This window comes from Equus caballus, chromosome 24 (genome assembly GCF_041296265.1).
Source record: "Equus caballus isolate H_3958 breed thoroughbred chromosome 24, TB-T2T, whole genome shotgun sequence".
Lineage (NCBI taxonomy): Eukaryota > Metazoa > Chordata > Mammalia > Perissodactyla > Equidae > Equus > Equus caballus.
The window spans coordinates 40956999-40978458 of record NC_091707.1 but is presented as its reverse complement, the minus strand read 5'-3'; the positions used below and the strand labels follow the sequence as shown (position 1 = coordinate 40978458).

Here is a 21460-nt window from a genome sequence, read left to right as displayed (position 1 = left end):
TGTGTTGCAGCCTCATCACGGTTCAGTATTCTTGTTCTGCCCTTTTCTGTTTTTCTCATTCCCTTAAAACTGTCATTCATAAGAGTACTCTCCATTAATATTCCTTTATGCAAATCTCTGACTCGGAGTTTGATGCCTGAGGAAATTGACCTGCACACCGTGCATTCTAAAACATATTTTTTGTCTATATCCATGCTAAAAAGATTATTTTCTTCAAAATTTTAAAAATATCATTAAGAGACATGACAAGATTCATTTGAAACATCCTTCCTTTTAATTAGGGAGGAAATCACTTATGGTGGTTCTTGTTCACTATCATTCTATAGAAGAGTGCTTTAGTGGGGCAGCATCATCAACTTCATCTGGGAGCTTGTTGGAATTGCAAAGACTCAGGACTCATCATAGCCCCACTGAATCAGAATCCCTAAAATTGGGACCCAGGAATCCCTAGAAATGGCACCCAGAGAAATCATCCCTCCAGGTGACATTATGCATGTTTAAGTTTGAAAAGCATTGTAAATATCAGATATTGATGGAGAAAGAATGGACAATACAACAGCATAACTACATTCAAAAAGTAAGAAATTATATTTTAATTAAATAAATTAAATTGATATAAGAAACATGAGTATTAGAGACATATAGATGAGTTGCTACTGTCTCCACATTTTACAAATAAAACATATAGTTATAGAGCAATATAAGTAACTTGATTTCCATTCTGACTTGTGGCTTCATACATTAGATTATTCCAGCAGTACTTTTCAGTTCAAACCCAATACTTAGAGTTTTCTAATTTTCCATCAAACCATTCTTATCTTTCTGCAGATTAGGTCATCAAAAGTGTTTCAGCAAGCCTAACAATTGAGAGTAAAACCTGTCAGTATTGGGCTACTCCTTCACAGTTTACAAATTGCTTTTGCCTGCCATATGTCATTTGATGTTAATGAAAATCATGTGCCAGATTCTCTTTTAATTAACAGATGAGAATGTGTGTATTTATTGAGGCCAAATGGCTTGCTCAAGATCAAGCTTGTAATTGATAGAATAAGAATCAGGTTGTCTGAGTCCACATCCTGTGTCCTGTTAAAGGAAATTCAGACATTAGCATTGGAAGGACCTATCTATCATCATCTCTCTTTGATGATTTCTTCTTGATGCTAATAGAATCACCTCAATGTGTAATCTCCTTAAATTAAGTGAATACAACACAAATTCAAGGCTACTGCTGTGTTGCTTTATTTTCTATTTCTGTCCATCCCATGGGTCTAAGTGTAAATATGTATGATATGGTCTTATGATCAAGGAGGAAGTAAATGGGTAATTAAAATACCTGAAAATCTGGAATTATTTTCCTGTTGATAATCATTTTAGTGTATCAGATATTTGGGAAAATCTTAGAAAATATAATTGATCTTCATTAGTTTTAAACACATTCTACACTATTTATTGAGTGTCTACTGTATACCAGTCATTTTGATGGATACTGTGTAAAAAGAGATAAGAAAATAAAGTCCCTGCTCTCCTGAAGAATATTGTTTAATGAAGCAAAAAGCTGCTGACAAGTAATCAAATACATAATAAAGTAATTACAAAGTGCAAAGTATATGAAGGAAATAACCAAAGAAACTGGGGTGCTAAATTGGAGAATAATGAAAAGCAGAGGAACTACTAAACTGAATACATCATTACTGTTAATGATATTACTCCATATTAATACTACTCTTCTTAGTACTACATATTCAAGCTGTAAGAATCTGTTTTCCTAAGATTTTAAATACTTGCAGCTGAGTACATTTGAAGAGAAGGGTTCTGTTCTGCATAGTGTCGCAAGCATGCCTTCAGGTTTCTAGAGTTGAAAATTTAAACGCACTCTCATTTTTGTTTATGATTACCTGGATAAATACATCTCACAATTAAATCATAAAATATTTCCCATAGGACTCCTGTCCCATAGCACATTAACAAAATGATTGCCTTGACCTTCATTTATTCTCTTTAGGCTAAGGCTGAAAGGCTTTACCACAAGGAAAGTTTCCGGTCACCCTTTAATTTTGCTGTGGAATGGGATGTGGACTGCTGCTGATGCCGAGTGCAGTGGGTGATTTTACACCTCTCAAGAGCAGGCAGACGGTAGCAGCAGATGGAACATATTTATAATCGCAAACATCCCCATTGAGCAGTCATTTAAACATCTGGGTCTGAGAAAGGGTCACCACTGCTGGAATGAGTTCAAATGTGTCATAACCTGCTTCACCTATCCCATCATGTATATAATGATGGTTAGAAATTCTCTAAAGCATCAGCTCTTAATTCTTTCTCCTGATTCTTCTTCCATTCTGTATATTTTTACTCCAAAGCAAGATATTCTTGCTGAGAAGATTGTTTTAAAAAAACCCCTAGGATTTGTAGGGGAGGAAGACATTTCCTCTTCCCAAATGTGGGTTCGTCTGGCTGGAGAACGAATTAAATTCACATGAGACAGAATAGCAAGAGAAAATTAAACAAAGCTCTATGAGGAACCATGGCCCAGGACCTCTCTTCCCAAAGGAAGAAAGGGCACCGAAGAAGTGGGGTGCACATAGTGGTTATATACCCCCAAACAGAGTGCTTCACATGTGATTGAAATGTCCCTCCCACAATAGTCACAAGATTGCCCTGTCGGCACAGCACTTGATGGACACAGCAGGTAGTGGGTCTGCTATTGCGGTGTGCGTAGCAGGAGGCAAGTCGATTGTCTGGAGCTGAGTGTGACAGGTGAGTGCAGCAATCAGTTCCTAGCCTAAGGAAAGATGCTTAATCCTTAAAGAAATGCCAACATTGGGAGGGGGAGGGAAGTTAGTTACAGGAGGTTACCAGATAAGCACAATAAATTGCAGATTTAAGTCCTTGCCTTTGGTATTGATTAAGAGTTTCTAGAGAGAATGTCATCTCCTTTCTTTTTCCTGGTACACAGAGGGAGGCATCTTATACAGATAGAGATTTACCTTACAAATGTAAATGTGTCCTAACAAAGGGCAAGTTCCATTCCTCAGAGCCTCCTTCCCTGTCCCACTTTATCAAAAGCAATCAGCCTCAAATAATCCTGATGCCAAAGAGACATATCTTGGGGTGGCCAATTTCAGGTCCCTACAGATTATACATTTAATGCATGCATAAAGCAACAACTAGCCTTATGGACATTTAGTATGTGCCAGGTATAGTGATAACCACCTTGCATCCATTATCACATTTAATCCACTAAACAGCTCCATGAGGTAAACACTGTCATTATCTCATTCCTTAAATTCTTTAGAGTTAAAAAGGTGTGAAAATGGATCTAATAACCTTGCAACAAGATGAATCTAAGATTTCTCAGAGCTCTGCTTCTCCTCCACTGGGATATGGTAAGAAGGTTCAAGTTAGTTAACCAGTGTTAACTGGGGCAGTGGAAACCCATGGAAGGAATTCCTTACCTAAAAATGATTCCTCTCCATCACCATGAAAATAGTTTGCTTAGATATTCAGAGAAAGTTATTTACAAAGACTACCATACTAGACTCTAAAAGTGAATATCACTTTAGTTTTCTGCCATTTCTCTCCCAGTGTCATAAAAAGCCCAGCAGCATATATAAACTCCTGGGGACAGGGAGAGGGGAGGATAAATAGCTCACCTTTCAGAGTTTCAAGATGGGTGAGTATTTGACTTAACCCATTAAACAAAACCAAAGCAAAACTAAATTCTTGAGAACGTATAAACCTCTTAAAATATCATGTACCAGGTCCAGCCCCATGGCCGAGTGGTTAAGTTCACGTGCTCTGCTTTGGCGGCCCAGGGTTTCACCGGCTCAGATCCTGGGAATGGACATGGCACCGCTCATCAGGTCTTATTGAGGTGGCGTCCCCTATAGCACAACAAGAGGCACTCACAACTAGAATATACAACTATGTACTGGGGGACTATGGAGAGAAGGAAAAAAAAATGATTGGCAACAGATGTTAGTGCAGGTGCCAATTTTTGAAAAAAAAAATCATGTACCATATTAGGTATAGCTACATCTCTTCGCTCCTGCTGCAGGCCTTCTACATATATAAATATATTATGTGTGTATATATATATTTCATTATATATATATAATTGATTTGGAGTTAAGATTACTATATCAGAGCAGTAAGGGAGACAAATCAAAGGATATATTAATGCATTATAATTAAAACTAATTACAAATAAAAATGGCAAGTAATAGGATATACTGGAATATATGAGGAAGCCATTTGGTGTAAACCTAATTCGGCCTGACCTTGTCTTTCCAAAAGGGCCTGACCAAGGCCGTTGAGCATGCATTGTATATCTGCTTTAGAGATTCCCTATGGCAAGAGCAAAAGGCCCTTGAGATAAAGGTGCAACTTCTCTCCCCCTCCCAACGTTGGCGTCTCTTTAAAGATTAAGTATCTTTCCTTAGGCTAGGAACTGATTGCTGCGCTCACCTGTGACCGCCCAGCTTGAGACAATAGACTTGCTTCCTGCTGGGCCCACCAAGATAGCAAACCCACTACCTGCTGTGTCCATCAAGTACTGTGCCAACAGGGCAATCTTGTGACTATTGTGGGAGGGACATTTCAATCATATGTGAAACACCCTCTTTGAGGGTATATAACTGCCCTGTGTACCCCCACTTCTTTGGAGTGCTCTGTTCCTTTGTGGAAAGACTCTCCCGGGTTATAATCCTAAGATTTAAGCTCAGAATAAACTCACCCAAATTTTCATTTATAGATTGGTAATGGATTATTTTCATCAGCACTAATTTGAATAGCTATCTACTTCATAAAATATCACAGCCTAAGCTAGAAACTGGATGAGTTACATGAGACAATGGTTAAGCAGTACAGAAACATCCCCACCAGACACCCCAGCCCTAATTGCTCTTTCCTCCAATTAACTCCTTCTCATTTTGCAGTGTCAGCTTAGGGGTATCCTTCTCTTACCCTCTCGTGCTTGGATCAGCTGCTTCTCATGTGACATCCCTTAAATTCCTTCGCTAACTTCTGTAACAGGAACTCCACACAGTGTAGAATACGAATGCACTATTGCTAACAGTTGAATTGGGCATCTTTTCTCTCATCAGGCTTTTTACTTTCTATAACATATGTTCTTATAACCATTCATTGAATTTTTCTCAGTTGAGTTCTGATTTTATTCATATGGGCTATGGAGACCTTAACAATTTTCTAGAAATTGGTCTAATAAGACAATTGAACAATAAATTTAACTAACGGTTGTTTGCACCTCTGAGCAGTCTCCTATGTTATGTGCTACTGTGATACAATGATCAAAATTAAACACAGTCTACTTGGAAATATAGACACAAACAAACGGATATCAAAAAGTATAAACAAGTTATTCTAAAAACATAGTCTGTAAAAACACGATCTGCAATGAAGACTTACTGAGGTAAAATTAATTCCAAGGGTTTTCAACGGAGATAGAGGGCTGAAAGGACATTTTAGGGAATAGGGATAATCTTTAAATGAAACCTAATGACAAGGAGGACATTCCAAACATTTGACTGTCAAGAGGAGCAATGCAGGATAGGACACAGAGTCACTAAGAGAATGGTGGAGGGAAAAGGTAGGAATTTGTGAGATCTATGCAAGAATAAAGTACTCATCAAAATACTTTAATAACATAAAATATCTTTGACATTAACCAAAATTATTTTAGCCTAAATCAGTAAAGAATGGGAAATTATAACTGTACATATTTCAAATATAATAATCATTCATTTTATTTTTTATTGACTCAGTTGTAACTAAAAGATATTTATAGGTTATAGTTGCATGCCTTCTCCGATGTCTAATTTTATTTTGAAATCAATACCAAGAGATTTTTGGGGAGATGAACTTCTCTTGTGGAATATTTGAGGATTAAGTTTGACTTCTGAAGTTTTATCATTCCATTATATAAACCTCTACAAAGTAGATTCTGTCGGTCTCATTGACTACTTTATGCCTAAAAGTCCTATAATACAGAGCAAATGATGCATTTGTCAATATATACCACATTTATTTTCTACTACCTTCTCTTTCCACTTTCAAAGATGAATTTGAATTTCACCATCACTTTAAGATTTGACAATAACCAGGAATTAGTGCTGAGTCCTTAGTCTCTACTCTGTTCATCACCAGCAAGGAATGGTTATTTCTTCCTGAGGAAAGAAGCATGTACTGTGATGATTTTTGACAGTGGCTGGTAACACTTCTTGTGACAATTCTCTCTGATATGAAAGGGGAGAAGAGGGGAAAGTGATTCAAATCAAGCTCCAACAAAAACTCAGCAAACTAGCTCTACTCATTCAGGTCAGGTATGTTGCTTTGCCGAGATAATAATCTCAAGCATGTGGATTGCCATTGGATTCTCTAACTTTTCTATGAAACAATTTAATTATGCCATCATGAAGCTTAAAGCAATGTAATATACACACTTTAGCTATAAATTATCTGCAGGTGGATTGGTTCATTTGTGGATAATCATGAAATTTAGAAATCCAAATTTGGATTTATGTGAAATTTGGAAATTTGCAAACTTCTGAAAGCCAGGTTACATGATTTGGAACTAACTCATTCTTAAGTCTAAACCTTCCTTGAGCTGCTGGAAGCCTATTTGTGATCTGTATTAACCCACTTAACATGAAAATTTAAACACATCACTTAAAAATATTAAATCTAGAGTGCTTGCCCAAACTATTTCTGAAAGACATTAAAACCAAGGTTTTGTATAAGTGATTAGGATCCTTTACTTTTGTGGCAAAAACAGGAATATAATTCCTCCTCAACCGAAACTTTATTATTTATAACTTGAAGACTCTCTTTGTCTCAATATGTTAATTAATCCATATTCTCTTGGATAATATTGGTTATCTTTTTGTGAATTTACTATGAAATAGGATTAATTATTATTCCCTTTTTTAGGATGAGAAAATAGAGCCTTGAGAGCCAAAATAAGAGGACCACAGCAGCACAGCTAGAAATTAGTGGAGGCAAAGTTCAAACAGCATTGGTTTGACTCCAGAGCGCTCCCTCTTCACCTGTTTTCTGACCTTTACTCCATCCTTTCTAACTCTAGAAGGCATCTTAGAGGAAGAAAGATTATCTCAATTTTGATTTTAGGGCAGGTTTTCTAACCTATTTTGTTGATAGTTGTTTAAAATATATCTACCTTATTAGGAAAAGACATTGAGACTTTATCCTGGATAGGGACCATTGTGAACATTTCAATGACCCATTTCCTAAAGACTTATACGGGCCATGTTTTCTGGCATGTATTTCCCTCCCCTTACTTAACATGCCCTTCTTATTATTTACTTCTTTACAACTCTGCCATATTTTCAGACATAAATAATTCTCATTATTAATTGATTGCTAAGATAAACAATATTTTAATCATGTTTCTTTTGCTATTTAGGTGGGATAAATGTCATACCTGGCATTTCAAGATCTTTCATATCAATAGTCATTAACTAGCTTTTACAGGTTGCATCCTAATATACTTAGCTTCATACAATTACCAAACAGTCTTCCCAAAAGACAACCCTGATTTCTCTTAAGAGCTATTTCTTAATGAAATGATGGAATGGTTTCTTGACTAAAGTACATACCTAAAACTCCACATAGAATTGCAAATTTCAGTTGTTTCTATATTTTAGAAGTGTGTGAGAATTATCAAAATGACCAATCTTTGGTATTTGAAAGAAAAACGTTTGTAAGAGAAAAAATATTTTAGCCTAGACATCTGGCCCCTTGACGAATGGGACACAGAGCTAAAATTTTTTTTTCATTATGTCACCAGATACTGATTTATAGATATTTTAGTGTCAGTGACATGTGCAGAGTCAGAATTTTTTTTAATGCTTACTTTTCTGAGGTGAAGATAGATAATTTATTCTGGAGGCTGAGTCCAAAGGGAAAGAAATCCTGGAATGGATCGGCTCTATACTTTAGCATCAAAGTGAGTGCTAGGGCCACATTTTCGTGACATTTGGGACTTGAGTAATAATTTGGGGCCACCTGGACTTGATTAGCTCAAAGTCAACTATTGTCGGAATGATCTTTGATGTACCTTTTGCCCTCTGCCCCCAATCCCCAGATCTCTTCTTCTGCCCTTAGGGAAAATAGCTGTTAGCATTTGGTCAAGTTAAACCACATTTGAAGAGTTTGTTCCATGAAAACTCTATGTGATATCAACTAAAACACTTTTTTTAATATTGTGACTTTAAGGAAAAGAGCTCTGAATCACCTTCTTTTTTTATTCACAACTGAAACTGGTGTGTGTTGAGGAAAAAATGTTATTCTAAATCAGAAGCAGGACCATAAGCAGTTAATCCATCAACCTCTCTTAACATTTGAAAAGGACTTGTTGAACTTCACCTCTTGTTTTAAACCTCTGTCCTGAGCACAATGCATTCAAGATCTCCTTGCTGATAGCCAACTTCAAAAAAGAATGCTCAGGGATCAAAGGCCTTTTCGGAATGACATATAACTGACAAGGGAATCAACATGAATCAGGCATAGACACACACAGTTCATTACCTAGCAAAAGCCGTGAAAACTGGAGACATCATCCATAATTATTAACCAACTGGGAGACCTGAGGATGAAATTTTATGGGGCTCAAGAGTCAAAGATCAGCATTCAAATGATCATCAACTTTCACCACCTTGTCATTCACCAGTTGGGATCAAATTAATTTTGCTTATTTAACTTCTAATGATGGTACTTTTTCACATCTCTGTGAATGAAAGATTGTGACATGAAATGGCATTTTTTTACTTTAGTGTTAGATAAATTCATTAGATTATTATAGAGAATCAATTTCTGTGATCTCCAATTCAGGGTTCTAAACTTATTCCATGGCAACACATAAGAATCATACGTATTTTTAAAGAAAAATTTGCTCTTAAAACTGACTATTGGGGCTGGCCCAGTGGCCAAGTGGTTAAAGTTCCATGCATTCTGCTTCACCAGCCCAGGGTTTCCGGGTTGGGATACTGGGTGTGGACCTACTCCACTCACCAGGCACGCTGTGAAGGCATCCCACACTCAAAGTAGGGGAAGATTGGTACAGGTGTTAGCTCAAGGCTAATCCTCCTCAAGCAAAAAAATGAGGAGGATTGACAACAGATGTTACTTCAGGGCAAATCTTCCTCACCAAAAAAAAAAAAAAAAAAAAAAGACTATTCTGAGTTTAGAACAATTTTCAACTTGGGAAGAATAAATGCATGAAATTAAATTTTAAATTAGTTTATTCAAGAGATCTTGTTGCAAACCACAATGCTCTCAATTTATATTGCAGTGGTTAAGGTTTTGGTTTCTAGTGTCAGAATCCAGGTTCAAATCTTGACTTTGCCATTTGCTACCTATGCAATTGTGAGCAAGTAATTTAAAGTTTCCAAGCTTCAATTTCCCTGTAGGTAAAATAGGCATAATAGTAATTATCTCACAATCATTTTGCTAGAAATAAATTAGAACATTGCTTATGACATGTTAAGCATGTAATAAATGTTGGTTATTTTTATTGTTTTAGATCTAGGAGATTTAAAAATGAGCAAAACAAAAAACTCATTCTTGCTTCCACAGAACAAAATATTTTTAAAAGATGTAAAGATATCACAGAGCTAATAAGCCAAAGATGAGTTATGGATTATGAATAATTGATAGATCCAAAAAAAGAAAACCTGAAAAGGTGAGGACAGCATTTGAGTCTGATTTTATCCTAGGGGCATGTGTCATTTTCAGAAGAGATGGCTTCAACGTTAAGAAACTGCACGTTACTTTAGACAACCTTGTGGAGTTAGCTGTACAAAGATTGGAATCCAGCGCCCTGGATTTGGAGATCCTGGTAAATTCCTATGAACTGGATTATGATTCCAGAGAAATACTCCCTAAGAGTCAGAATTCCATAAGAGTATACTCTGAGAGTAAGAGTAAGACAAAAATAGATAGAATTGCAAGGACGCTATAGAATAGAAGACAAGCTTTAAATTTTTTTGAAAAATGAAATTACTAATACTTCTCAGAGTTTAAAATAATTTTTCTTTATCAGATAGAAACATAATATCTAAGAGAAGAAAGATTGAGCATCAAAAAAAGGTGGAAGAGGTACATTACATGCAATAGAAAAATACATTAAATAAGTACCTTTATTAAGGGATAAAGGAAATAAAAGAAAAAAATAAGAATTTAGCCCCAAAATGAAATATACAAAAAAAATAGAGTCACTAGAACTGAAATGTAGAGTAAATAAAACTAAGAAATAAATGGATGGATTATTTTAAAAACACATATGACACAGCTGAAGATAGAGTTAATGACCTAGAAGAAAGGTCATAAGAAAATATTCATAATGGAGGAGGAAGAGACAAAAATATAGAAAACATACAAGTGTAAGAGATATAAGTGATTCAGAAAACAAAAACCTAATATCTAACATATACATAATTGTCTTTGTGGATATTAACTGTCTATTATCCTAACATGTACATCAACACAAAATTAATTCTTTGATCCTAATGTGGAATATGAGATCTAATGACAATATGATGAGTGCATGGAGAGAGAATTCAGGACTTCAAAGATTTGTTTTTGGTATGTGAAATGTGTTTCAGATGAATCCTTAATAACTAATTTAATTCATTTATGTCTCTAAAAGTGCTATTAGTAATTTCTAGCAGAGAAGCAGATATATATTTTTACATATGGATTCCTATATTATAAACTTGATCTGACTTATTTCCACAAGAATCTGTGCTTTCATTTTCAATACAATAGGTCTTCCAAGCATCTCATTTTTTGTAAACGTGCAACAACAACAATAATTGATTCAGAAGTTCCTGAAAAATTAGTTATATAAAGACAAGGGATTTTTATCATTATAGTCATACTCTTTTGGGTAAATGCTAGTTTCTAAATATTTATCTCATAGAGCACTGTGCAAAAACCAGTGTGATTCTTGAGATATGGATTATGAGCACAAAATATAATTGTATCATAGTTTCCTTTCATGTGAAGTCATAAGTTTATCAATATAATTTGTTTTATTTATCTCATTCCAAATGTATAGCCAAATAAATATTGAAACAATTACTACATGTTTCCTACCACTTGAAGCATAAATTTTTAGACTGGCTTTTGGAATGTTTCGTAATAAAGACCACAAATTTTAGGATGAAGAAGAATACCTGGGGCAGTGTTAACAGTTCAAGGTCTCTGGGACTAACTGCTAGGAAATGTTTCAGTAGCTCTGGAGTAGGGACCAGGAATATACATTGTGAAAAACAGCATATGGCAAGGATGCTGGTAGTATTCTGCAACACTTTTGAGGAACACTGTCTACCTTGTAGTTCCCTCTGTAATTTTCACTCTATGTTTTTCATTACTCCTCAATCACATAATACTTTTAATTAGGAATGTAAGAACAGTTTCTAGCTGATCCAGGACTAGGCCATGGTCATTTCTTCCTCTAACATGATTTTTTTTTTAAATTGTTTCTATTCTCCTCACATAAACCAGCTTTCTTATTTTTTTTTCATTCAAATACTGGTGTATCTTTCCTAACTCAATTTTTCCCTTTTTCTGTAGGTTTCTTTCATTAATCCTGTCTTTTGTAAGGATGCTTTACCCATATCCTCTCGAATGCAAATACTCCATTTGCACAACAAAATATAACTCTCATCATTTGTTATTTACTAGGGAAGCTTATGGCTCCATATATGTAATCCGTTCCAACCAAATGGTAAAAATCTAAATGATAGAAACCACGTCTTATTTCTTATCTTCATATTTTATAAGCACATAAAGGTAACCAATACATTCTAATTTACATTGTGATGCTGAGAACTGGTGGGAAGTCTAATAAAACTGAAAAGCCTTTTTAGTGTCTTTTGACATACTTTTATAATATAGACTAAAGTGACTAATTTGTTTTTAAAATCAGGGTTTCGTTGGAAATTAAGAAAGAGCTCTGTGTAAAAAAATTGTTAATGTTTTTTTCAGTTATTAGTTGTAATACAATGTATAGTTGTGATCAATCTGTTTGTATTATATATACATTTTGGTGTGTGTGTATATATATACACTATACATATACAAATACTTAGATATATGTATACACATATACATATGTATAAACATATACATATAATTTATATATACATACATATATATGCATGTAAATTGTATATAGATATAATTTAAAAACAACTAGATTAATAAATCAAAACCAGTGAGACTCTGATTATGAGTATCTTGCACTTAATTCAGTATTTTCTGTTTTGTACAGTTTATCTTTTATGAGAGATTTGTTAGAAAGCAATGGAATATAATATCCAAAGGATTTCTAGGGGTGCACGTATCTTTAATTTAGCCTCTATCACTTTCCAAAATCTTATATAATATTTAGAACTGGCATTCTCTATCAAATGATTCTATTCTTTCCAATTAATATAACAGGATGTATCAGAAATAATACAATCACAGAGGGAAAATAGTTTTGTAGTTAAACTTGCATTTAAGAACCAGGGTGTGTTACAATTAAACTAAAACACCAGAGGCCTAAAGCATTTCCATTAATCGTGATTTTATTTTATTTTACTTCTGATCTAACTAATATCCCAGCTCACCAAAAAAAAGCACATTGATATTTTTGGCCCTCAAATTTACTTGAATATCAAATGATATAATAAAAATGCATTAAAATTCTTCATAAAATGTGATGAATTAAATGTAATTTCTTTCTTATTTTGCATTCACAAAATAACATGCACTTTAAAGGTTTAAAGTGCATGTTATTTTCTATTTGAAACTACTAATTAACCACAGTTATTCTTAAAATTTTCCTCCACCTGTAAGTTTCTTTAATTACTATTTAATAGCCAAATGCCAGATCCGAGATACCACAAATGTATGATTCTCTTCCTAGTTCTTTCAAAGTGGGGCAATTCCTCTAAAGCTCATTTCTTTTCAGCTCATGGCTTACAGTATTATTTACACTTCTATTATGTTATTTTATTGTAATAATTAACTACTGTTAATTTAAATATAACATTATGTTTCTATATATATATGCATATATAGATATCTGACAGGCACTATGCTAAGCTTTTTACTTTTCATTTATTCATTCACTCTTAATACTCTTATCCTCAACTTACTGATGAAGAAACTAAACCTAAAAGAGGACAAGTAATTAATCCAAAGCCAGAGACAAAAGGCAGAGTTGATATTCAAATTTAGATGTATCTGACTTCAAAGCCAAGGTTCTTAATCACTACACTTCCACTTTATATTTTGCATTTTATTAAAGATCAATCCAGAGAACAATGGAAGAGATGTTGGCCTTTTAAAAAACACAGGTATGTCACAGACCATGTGAGCTACTCTTTCTGGGAAAGAAGCAAAAATGTTTACTTAAAAATAGCTGAAAGCCTCCAATTGTCTGAGCTATGGAGAGAAATCCAGAAGACATTTCTTCTCTGAAAATTTTACTGACATGCACATATTGGCAAAGCATGTCTATCAAAACAAATTTTCTCTCAACTTTATTGAGTCAAATTGGCCAAAAAATAGTAGACAGAGATCGAAACGAAGAGACAAAACAAAAAAATGAAATTTAAAACTTAACAAAACTTTCATTTTTTGGCAGAGCCTGATTTAGACTCCTTTTTTCTGGAGGAAAACTGAACATTTCGTTGCATTATGGCCCCAAAGAGTTTATAATGGGAAATGCCTATAATATTAACTCAAACATTTCAACTAATAGGCTAAAAGAGGGGAGGGAACTCGAGGAGAGAGGAATAAATCTCTCAGTCATAAAGTTGTGTGATGCCAATTAAAATGCACTCCCAGGTTGCAAAGCGGCTGCCAAACTGCAGAGTGTTTTCAAAAAATGGTTCTGGAGAGGGTCTAGGTGTCACAAGGGCTTTTAACATTCATCCTCAGAATATTCCAGCCACAAATATAACTCCATGCAAAAGCAAAGAGAGTTGGCCATGCATAGAATTTCATTTAGCACCCTGGTAGTTCACTTAATTAGAATAAACCTAGAGTTCCTTAAGACTCTTTTGTAAGCCTAAACCTCATCACCACAAACTGACTTTTTAATTACATGGTTCTTAAGAGCCTTTAGGCATATAATAGGACAGACTATAAATATAGCCATTAACACACACACACACACACACACACACACACACACTAACACACACCAAACATATGCTTTTAGGGAATTTAGCAATAGATAGTAATGCTATTCATGTTACTCTTCTGTGAGATGAATATAGGGAAGACAAATATTAACCTCTTCAAGACCCAGTTCCCTATCTTCACAATAAGAATAAAATTGCTGCTGCTTCATAGCTATTATTTTGGTTTCAAGATTAAATAAGATAACTATTTTTTTTCAAAGTGCTTATGCAAAATACAGTGCTTATGCAATAAGTTTAAGCTAGCCTTAGTGAAAAGAATAATAACTGGATGTCAAAAGTTCTGAACTGAGTCCTTTCACTGTCATTAGCTAGATATATGAGCTTAGAAAAATTTTATTATAATAATTGTCCTCAGTTTCCCTATATGTAGCACCAGAATACATTCAGGAACTAAGAGTCCTTAATTTTTTTTTTATAATCCAGCTATGATTAGATCTATTAAGAAAGCTCAGCAGCTAAGACAACAAGTTGTTATATAAGCTTTTCCATTAGGCTGTCCCTTTAAATTCACATTTGAGAGAGCTTGTAAATACTAAGAAACTTTTATTAATTTAACTGTGAAAAAATGTCAAGAATGTGTAAATTACAATCTTATAATAAATCCCTCTCAGAAACAGCTTTACTCACTCAGTCCTTGTTTTAAGGCACTATGACTAATAAGAACTATAAACAACTATCCCAATAAAAACAATTGAAATCATGAAAAACTGGAAGGGGGATAAGAAGGTACTATTTGAATTGTATCAGTGACTAGAAACAACAGGAAATTCACAGAGGAGAGACAATTTTAAAGTGAAAGCAGGAACCCTGGGCACTTAGCACCAAGGCAAAATTGTGCCATGAAGGTTGTTAGTGAAACCTGGAAAAATTTCAACTTTTTTCTTACCTATCTGTACTATGTAAAGGGGCAGGATAGTAAGTCTAGTTAAGAAACCAATGAGAAATATACACATTGCACAGTTCCCAATTTTGTGAAAATAAAATTTAAATAAATCTCTAGGAAAAAGGAATCAACAAAAAAGCAAAGCTTTGGAAAGAAGGGAAAAAAAATCAATCTCACAAGTTGGTAGCCAGAAGCTGACACTCATGCACTCACAGGTCAAAACATAAAAGAAAGAGGAATCTACTTATTATAGCTGAATGATAGCAAAAAATCTGTGCATCACAAATTTGTAGACTGCAACTATTTTGTTGCACATTTCATGTGTAATCACTCAACTTACATTTTAACCATGAAAACAAGAGTTGAAAGGTCTTATTCCTGTAAATGGGGTTCAAAAGCACTTAAGTCTGGGTTTGGTGGGTTTCCAAGAGAATTTAAATTTCCCTAATTCATCCACAAATAGGACAGTTTCTCAGTTGAAGTGATATGGTAGCTTCAGATTTCACTCTACACCTATTTCCAGTTTATCTTGTTTTTTAGGAAAAGGGAATGGTCAAATATATATATATATGACTTATGAGAACATGAAAACTGAAAACTGAATCCCTGAGCAAGCAGTTTTTCCTTTCATTTGGTAGGAGTCATTTGTAGAGATTGCAAATGACATCATCAGTCACTGAAATTGATGGAACTGCTAAGATAACATTTTTCACCCCAGTGTAAACACTGATGGATCCTTTGAGGGATGCCTTACATTGCAAGTCTGGGATTTAGTTTATAGGTCTGACAAGTGTGACCTTTAAAATAATGTATCTGCTATAAAAGAGGAAAGAAAACTCTTTATAACTGAAATATATTGGCTACAAAATCACTTTCTAGCAAGTAGTTTGATTACAATCAAAATAATGTGCCAAAATGAAACAGTTTACCTGTGATCAATTTAACGTGGTTGTAAAATGCTAATTATGAAAGAAAACACATTCAAGATTTGTGGTACTGTCTATAAAACTTGCAGAGAATCTAACATTCAGTGATGTGTAGCACATATGGGTAAGCAGATGGCCGAACTATTATTTTTAAAAACAGGACTTTTGCTGACAAAATACAGAATTGGAATTGTGTGATTGGAAAACTAAGAGGATGTTATTTATGAGGCAGTAGGCTCATGCTCAGTAATTGGATTCTTGCTAAATGGCAGATAAAAAGGACTTAGAAAAAATGAGTATTTGAAACTATAGAGATGAATGAGAAATTCTTCTGACAATATATCTATCTGTAATTTTCACCCCAGCTCATCACCTTTCACTTTTCTGGCTTTTGGGGAGCCTATAAGAGAAGGAAGTCTACCTTACCATATCAGGCTTGATTCATGAAAAATGTTAACTTATTTCTTTTATTTTTATGCAATTCGAGGAGGGGAAAAAACTAATGAAATGATTCTGAATATGAACAGATACAAATTAGATATAAAATAACTGTTAAATCTCCATACAAAAGAGAATATATAACAAAGACTAAATTGGCCACTTCAAATAACTTAGTCAAAGGGTTCAAACTTTCAATTATAAGTTCTGAGGATCTGAAGTACAGCATGGGGACCATGATTAATAATACTGTATTGTATATGTGAAATTTCCTAAGTGTGTCTCACACACACACAGGTAACTATATAAGGTGATGGATGTGTTAATTCATTTGATTGTGGTAACTATTTCACAATGTATATATATATATCAAATCATCACATTGTACAACTTAAATATACACAATCTTTGTGAATGATACCTCAATAAAGCTAGAAAAAATAACTTGCTGATTTTGACTCCTCTTCTTTGAGATAATTTAAGACCTTGTTTTATCCCCAACACTCATCATATTCAATTGAGATTTTCGGGAACCTGTATGTCTTCTTGAATTTGCTATTAGCTTGCTGAGATCAGGAATTATCTCATGTACATATTTTATTCTCCTAACTAAGCATTAAACTTGGCCAGTAGTAAATGGTCAGTAAAATTTTACTGAATAAATTAATGAAGTTCTATTGCTCAATTAATGAGCTTTAAACTACTACATTTAAAATTGTGAGTTTTTCTTCTGGATTAAAGTTTAACTTCTCCTTAATAATAGCCATTCTTAAGAAAGGAGATTTTAATAATTCTATGATAAGAATTAGCTTAAATCTCAAATTTCCTGCCTATAGGTGAATTAGACCTATATTAACACATAACTATGACGTACAAATTACATTTTCAAGACATCCATCTAAAGATCAAGTACAGAATTCATTTGGTAATCTTTCCAAATATTCATGATAAGCTAAATTTTCCTCATAGTTTACTTCATGATATTTGAGGAAATTCAATTCAGTTTTATACTCAGATTTTATCCCTTGTTATGTATTTTATATATGTATATATATTGTTATATATGAAATGTGTCTTCAAATATTTATTTCCATCGTGGAAACTTGACTTATAGAAAAGATAAGTAAATAGAATATAATATGTAAATTTTTTTCTTGAAAACCAATATTTTATTATGCTCTCCCTACTCTTCTGAAATCTACTCTTTCAGATTTTTGCTTTGCTGTAGGCGTCACAGACACTGGAGTGTGACCAGCACTCCCCTCACTGTCTGCCATATGGCCAACCCAAGAGAGGATGATGGCTCCTTCTCAGGGACAGGCCGCTACAGAGTAGGCTGAAGCTAGGAGGAGAGCAGTCCCAGCTAGGCCTTTGCACAGGCCAGGTTAACCAGTAAGGACTCTAGAGGTATGATAGATGCAACTCTCTTACAAAAAAAGAAAGGAAGGAAGGAAGGAAAAACTAGTATAAAACCTCAGTAGTGTCCCAGCACACACAGTTTAAACATAAAAAAGGATCACCAGAAGGCAGTTAAAAAGACAACAAAACCAACAAGGCCACCTCCTGGGTGGTGGCCTAGGGGGAGGGCCTCCGCCCCGCTGCCAGCCCCCTCACTGACCTGCAGCAAGTCCCTGGAGGTGGCCCCAGCTGAGCTGCAGCACCAGAATCAGCACCACGGACAGCGCCAGTCCGGGCCTCTGATAGGGGCCACTTCTGTGCCTGTCCCAAGACAGGCCTGTTCCTGGTGTGGGAGAGCATCAACTACCCTGGGGACTATACGCTGTCTGTGAACTGTGAAGGCAAAGTGGAGCACTACAGCATCATGTACGACAACAGCAAGCTCAGCATTAGTGAGGAGGTGTACTTCGAGAGCCTCATGCAGCTGGTGGAGCACTACACCTCAGGTGCAGATGAAATCTGTACTTGCCTCATCAAGCCAAAGGTCATGGAGGGCACAGAGGAGGTCCAGGATGAGCTCTTCCTCAGAGGCTGGACGCTGAACATAAAGGACCTGAAGCTGCTGCAGATCACTGGGAAGGGGGACTTTGGAGACGTGATGCTGAGCTGTTGTGGAGGGAACAAAGTCTCTGTCAATTACGTTAGGAACGACACTACTGCCCAAGCATTCCTGGCTGAAGCCTTGGTCATGGCACAAGTTCATCCTAGCAACCAGGTACAGCTTTTGGGCGTGATCACGGCGCAGAAACGTGGCCTTTACATCATCACTGAGTTCATGGCCAAGGGGAGCCTGGTGGATTACCGGCAGTTGCTGGATTGGTAGGTGCTGGGCAGAGACTTTCTCCTCAAATTCTCACTAGACCTCCGTGAGACCATGAAGTACCCAGAGAGCAACAACTTCGTACACCGGGGCCTTGCTGCCGGCGCCATGCTGGTATCCGAGGACAGCGTGGCCAAGGTCAAGGACCGTCTCCAGACACAGGCAAGTTGCCAGTCAAGTGGACAGCCCTTGAGACCCTGAGGGAAAAGAAATTCTCCACCAGGTCTGATGTATGGAGTTTCGGAATTTTTCTCTGGGAAATCTACTCCTTAGGGCAGTGCCTCATCCAAGAATTCCCCCGAAGGACATCGTCCTTCAGGTGGAGAAGGGCTACAAGATGGCCATCCCCGGCGACTGCCCGCCTATAGTCTGCAAGATCAAGAAGAACTGCTGGCACCTGGACGCCGCCTCGCAGGCCTCCTTCCTGCAGCTCCTAGAACAGCTCAAGTACATCAAAACCCATGTGCTGCACCTGTAGACTGCCAGCATCCACCCAGGTCATGGGCATGTGGGGACTGAACCTGGATAGATTGTGGACCTGGTGCTCCCACTCACTGAGCCCAGTGGGTCAGTGGGTGGGCTTCCGTTGTCCCAACCTGTGTCCCCTCTGCCATCCCTCCCCCCTCCCTCCCCACGTGAACCTGCCTGGGCCTGGTAACTTTTCTCATGGACCCACCTGTGGGGCTTCTGGAGGCCCACAGAAAGGACTAAGAAGGGAGGAGGCTGAGGAGCAGGAGGCAGATGCCTCCTACCATGGTCATGTTCCCCCTGGCCTCCCATCTCTCACCTTCTTTGATGTTTATTCCCTTCCTTTTTTGAGATTCTTTTCCATGTGTTTAGATTTTATTTTTCAAGGTGAGAAAGAAAGTGCCCAGCAAATGAGCATTTTACAAGAAGTAGGAATCTTATTTTTCCTGTCCTGTCCACAAGGGTAGGGAGACCACCGCCCTCTCTAGGGACCTGTCACCCCAGCCTTGTTCCTCATTCCATATTTTGTGTCCGGTGTTGTCTCTGTCTCCCTCTGTTTCTTCTTGACCATGTTGCACTATTTGCGTGCATCCCTGGCAGATGTCTGTCCCGGCTGTCAGGGGCTTGGGGTTCAGGTATGGCTGCTGCCCACCCACCTACCTTGTAAGATGGCATCAAAATAAACCACTCCATGAGGAAAAGAAAACTATATGTGAACATATATCATTAGGATAAACACTGGCATGCATCAATTAGCATACAAGATATTATTTGTTGACATGATTAGAGTGAGCAAATAGGTAAAGATTAGTAATCAGAATTGTACTATCTCAGAGACTTTTGATATCTATTAGGCAAACTAAGCATATATATTCACAAAGATGTGTTTTCTGACACATTTTTCTTGATAGTAGAGGCATCAGTATCTGCATCAGCCTGCAGAAGGGCTGTGAAATTTTCACTGGAGACTCTGGCCTAAGAAATAACACTGAATACAGCATCAGTGTTGACGTGAAAGACTTTGGAATCAGAAAACCTCGGTTTGAGTCCTATTTCAGCCCAGGACCAGACTGGGACTTTAGCTATAAGCTTAAGTTATCTAAAGTCCAGTCTCCTCACATGAAAAAAAAAAATATCAATATTCCCTACTTTATATCAGTTTTCTCAGCAGCATGTGAGAAAATAGGTTATGCTCTTAAACTAGTGCCTAGCACAAAAACGACTTCCCACAATTGTAGTTATTATTGTCACTGACAGAATTGTGTTTAATAGAGCTACTCTAGGAAACTGAAATTTGGAAAACTAAGTAGGATACTACATCATGAATATAGTAGAGAAATTGAAATGTACATTATGATTGAACAGAAACGACTAAGAACATATATTCTCTCGTGTGTACGCATGTATGCAGATGTAATATCTAAGCCCTATAACTTTGTGCATGTAATCAAGGTAAACATTTTCAGAGTTATAGGGAGAGTCCCCAACTAGAAACAACCAAGCTGCACAGAAGCAACTGCTCAAATGAGGGCAAGTTCTCCTCTGTGGGGCAACAGACGGCAACATTTACAACAACGGCGCCAAGATTTACTAGAGCAACATTTGGAGAGATTTCAATCTTGAAGTCTACCTCAAATAAATTAAATAGGAAATACACAAAAGAAAAAAAACAGCAATAATTTCCAACCACTTTTCTCTTTTAGACAACCCACTTGTATCTGCGTCTTTAAGCTTCAGTTGTCATCTTTATGCAGATTGTTCAAAACTCTGTTTTTAGTCATAAGTTCTAGAATCGCATTTTAATTTCTCTACTATTCCTGTCTTTATTTTTTGCTGACACCTCCAAGTCATCATCTTTCCCCCAAAGGCTTTTTTGTCTAACTCCATTCCCAAAGGGAACACATCTCTCAATTGCGATGTGAGAGGCACAGCACAATTCTCCCAATCATACATGGATGAAATTTCAGACTTCAGTAGGAAATATATAGAAATGGAGAAGGGGGTGACAGGTAGGGAAGCTAATGATTTGGATAATGTGGATATTGATGTCAAAATATATTACATTTGAATATCATTGTAAGTATTGTATATAAGATTAACGCTGGTCCGTTTTACTTCACCCATTGCTCTGTCCCTGTGCAGTAAAGAATTAATTCATCAGGATTGGGTGTCCAAACTTTGCTCACTCCATTGAAAAGTCTGGCCCTCCCTGACTCCTACAGATAACCAA

At 36.2% G+C, this 21460-nt stretch overlaps 1 pseudogene; it reads left to right on the top strand.

Annotated features, from left to right (window-relative positions):
* Window positions 1–7955: 7955 nt before the first annotated feature.
* LOC100060498 (tyrosine-protein kinase CSK pseudogene) lies at window positions 7956–19240 on the top strand (annotated as a pseudogene).
* Window positions 19241–21460: the final 2220 nt, after the last annotated feature.